The sequence below is a fragment of the Balaenoptera borealis genome (assembly GCF_965194805.1).
Source record: "Balaenoptera borealis genome assembly, chromosome: 4".
Taxonomy (NCBI): Eukaryota; Metazoa; Chordata; class Mammalia; order Artiodactyla; family Balaenopteridae; genus Balaenoptera; species Balaenoptera borealis.
In genome coordinates, this window is record NC_138861.1 from 136,038,475 (window position 1) to 136,042,551 (window position 4,077).

At 37.7% G+C, this 4,077-nt stretch overlaps 1 long non-coding RNA gene across 1 annotated transcript; it reads right to left on the reverse strand.

The window, feature by feature from the left end:
• Positions 1-1,188: 1,188 nt before the first annotated feature.
• On the reverse strand, positions 1,189-3,723 carry LOC309628422. The gene is made up of 2 exons (XR_014244514.1): positions 3,232-3,723; positions 1,189-3,144 (listed from the first exon to the last, which is right to left on the reverse strand). It is a non-coding gene; the product is annotated as an uncharacterized lncRNA (long non-coding RNA).
• Between the last annotated feature and the right edge of the window lie 354 nt (positions 3,724-4,077).

Here is a 4,077-nt window from a genome sequence, read left to right on the forward strand (position 1 = left end):
AACATTTAACTTCCAAAGAGCTTATGTCTTAAGATGAAGTGGGAAAGATAAATAGGGCGCTTCCTTCTATCACCTTCATGTTCCAAAGCATTTCCTTTTCTTATGACCCTAGACATCCATGTCAGCTAAAGTTTTAGAAAACAACTAAATTGGGTTGTTTCACTACCACTAAGTAAATTTTGACACAATTCTTTACCCTCTGTCCAAAGGTCTGATCCAAATGGAAAGGAGGTGGAGCAATGCCTGGACAAGTCTCAGCAACCACTCACCCAGCTCTTACGCTGGCACCACTGGGGAACATCCAGCCAAATACGCTGAGCTGCCATTTTGTGTTCCTCCCACACCAGGCACTACAACTGTATTACAGAACTTCAAGCCTTGCCATGGTGCCCTGGTGACAGAGCTAATGCCCAATAAGCCCACAGCTACAGAGCTATCAGGAGAAAGCAAACCTTTGACAGCAGTGGGTTTCAACCTTAGCCTATGGCTAATGGGCATAACTCTAAAATGAAACTCCTACCCAACACCTTTTCAAGCTGTCTTCTTTATAATCTTTAATCAGTAATCATTTCCATCATTATGGCCCTTAGTGCTTCTTAATGTAAGTCCTTTGGAAACGGTGAACAAACCAGCAGTTAAAAGGTCCCAGCTCCTCACTGCAGTCCTGCTCAGTGGCACGTACGAGTCTCTTTGTGACTTTTATTCACGGCATGTGGTAGCTGGAGCACAGCTGACCCCATCCTTCAACAGCCTCATTCGCCTGGTTTTCAGGGGTCAGAGACAACACTCCAGCTTCCAGTTCCATGCCCAATGACAGGGTAAAGGATCTCTTCCACAGAAAGGCAAGGTTAATGAACAGCTCGAATCACTGGCTTATTCTTTCTACTCTCTTTCCCTCTCCTATGCCAAGGGATCTCCCCCCAGCTTTGTAACACCTTTTGTCACCAACACAATTAAGCCCACCACCAAGTACCCACCACCCCCAACACACTGATGTGTAGAGAATACTAATGGATCAAGACTTGAGCCAGCAGAGAAAAGGGGTATGATATCTTACTGGGAAAATCTGTTCACTAAACCACTTATCCTCTCAATAACTGGTTTAAACACTTCTGAAAAAAGTTAATAAAGCATTATTACCTCCTTAAGCCTCCATGCACACTTACATACAACACTATACCAGCCAAGAATGTATTTACTTTAGGTTGGTTTTTTTTAAGGAATTGTTAGACTATCATATGAAACATCCCCAAAACATAAATATATATGTATATTTATATTATACAGAGAGCCGTATATAGAAATATAACCACAAATATTTAGAAATATGTATTTATATATAACTATGTATTATTTATATTTTGAATTTTATATAGTATTTGTATTTATTTACTTATGAATATATAACATTATATAATAGGTACATGTATAAAATATGTATTTTTATGTATATAGATATTTTACATAAAATATATTAATATAAATATATAGTAACATATTTCAAATAACATATTTATATATAGAATTTATTTTATATATAAATGTGAATGTTTCCTAAAATATAAATATATACACCTTCACCCTAAACAAAACCTTGTGAGAGTCATTCAAGTCCACAGTGAAATTTCTTCCACTCCTTATTTTATTTTTTGTGTTTGTTTATGTTATGAATGGGGAAGGGGTGACAACAACAGAATCACCATATCTAATGAAGTCTGGCTCTGCTATCAGGTCAAATAAAAATCTCAAGAGCTCTATGACCTTGAGGTGTCCTCACTGTTTAAAACGAACTCTTTCATTTTCAAGAGGATGATAGGGGGATTATAAATAGAAGTTTCACTCCTAAATACTGACAAATATAACTATTTTTTATGGATTTCATAGGCCAATATAACCAAACCAAAGTCAAGACTAAAACTGGACAGAAAAAAAATTAAATAAAGCTAAGACAATGGTAATATTTATTCCCAGATACACACATAACTATAATGAAATAACAGTCTCAATCACTGGAAAAGGGTTGTTTGTCAGTTTCAAAAAACAATGTATATGTGCATATCTAATTCATAAACAATTTGTGAATATGGAGGAAAATATAAATGTAAGTCCTTATTCATTTATTTTTTATTTATCTACTTCCCACTCAACTAATTTCAAAGAAGGATCTAGGTAGAATTCCTTCCTAAACTATCAAAGACTCCACTAGTGAAAGGCGGTGGGAGCAGTTGAAGTAGTGTTAATACGGCTGCTGATTTTCCTGCCCTTCCCCAGACCAGGGTCTTTCCCACCAGGCTGGTGCTGCCCTCCCACATTCCCTTGATTCAAAGAAAAATAAATAAATACATATTTTACTATTTGGCAGTATGTCTGACTTTTTAAAAGCTATTCCATCAAATACTAAAAGTAAATAATTGTACAGTTTATGTATACAACTTGCATTGTTTATGGCAATTATGACAGAAGAAAGGCAAAGAAAGAGGAAACATTTTCTTCTGGCATTTCTAAATAGCTTCTGACATAGTAAGTTATTGCATTTGAAGAATACAAACTACCTCAGCAAATTCTATTCCCCCCAGGAACTGCCAAAACTGCATTCTGCAAACACTAAAAAAGAAGAAGAATACTTCTGCCAAATACAAAGATGGTATCTATTAGTGAAAGAGTTAAGAAAATGATGAGCTCTGTAATAAATTTTGTCATTCTAAATATGTTGTAAAATATCCTAGCAGCTCAGATGGATGCATTCAGCACCTTATACCTTGAAAGAAATTTATGAATTTCACTAAAAAAGTTTACTATCAATGCCACAGCACTTTTCCCAAACACTTTTCACCACAGAATTGTTTCATCACATACCTATTAATATCTTGCAAAATACTAACATTCCCAGAGCATAGCTTAGACACCAGTTATACAGAATTTAATAATTTATCAAACAACAGTATGGATAATAGAAGCACATATATGTGCTAAAGAAGAGAAGAAAAGTATTTATAGATAGAGAATGCTCCTCAAATATTATAGGCGATAGTCCTGACTCCTACTTTCCCCTACTTCCAACCCAGTCTTATTCAGTTTCTCTACCTTTTCAACAATTTCCTAATTTTAATTCTCAAAAAAAAGTTCATGACTATCTGAATCAACCTTACTCAGATTTTTATTTACTAATTTTAATTCCTAATTTCCTAATTTTAATTCTCCAAAAAATGATTCATGACTATCTGAATCAACCTTACTCAGATTTTTATTTACAGATAAAAGAAAAGCCAAATATAACTAAGCAAAACTACATTGAGCCCATGTAAATAATAATTTAAATAAATGTATTGTTAAAATGACAAAAAAATGTAGTAATTAAAACAATATGGGGGGCTTCCCTGGTGGCGCAGTGGTTGAGAATCTGCCTGCCAATGCAGGAGACACGGGTTCGAGCCCTGGTCTGGGAAGATCCCACATGCCGTGGAGCAACTGGGCCCGTGAGCCACAACTACTGAGCCTGCGCGTCTGGAGCCTGTGCTCCGCAACAAGAGAGGCCGCGACAGTGAGAGGCCCGTGCACCGCGATGAAGAGTGGCCCCCGCTCGCCGCAACTAGAGAAAGCCCTCGCAGAGAAACGAAGACCCAACACAGCCAAAAATTAATTAATTAATTAATTAATTTTAAAAATAAATAAAGAATCTGCCTGCCAATGCAGAGGACACGGGTTCGAGCCCTGGTCAAAAAAAAAAAAACAATATGGGGCTTCCCTGGTGGTGCAGTGGTTAAGAATCCGCCTGCCATGCAGGGCACACAGGTTCGAGCCCTGGTCCGGAAAGATCCCACATGCCGCAGAGCAACTAAGCCCATGTGCCACAACTACTGAGCCTGCACTCTAGAGCCAACGAGCCACAACTACTGAAGCCCACGTGCCTAGAGCCCCTGCTCCGCAACAAGAGAAGTCACCACAATGAGAAGCCCGCGCACCGTAAGGAAGAGTAGCCCCCGCTCGCTGCAGCTAGAGAACGCCTGCGTGCAGCAACGAAGACCCAACGTAGACAAAAATAAGTAAATAAATAAATACAATAAAAATAAATGCTTA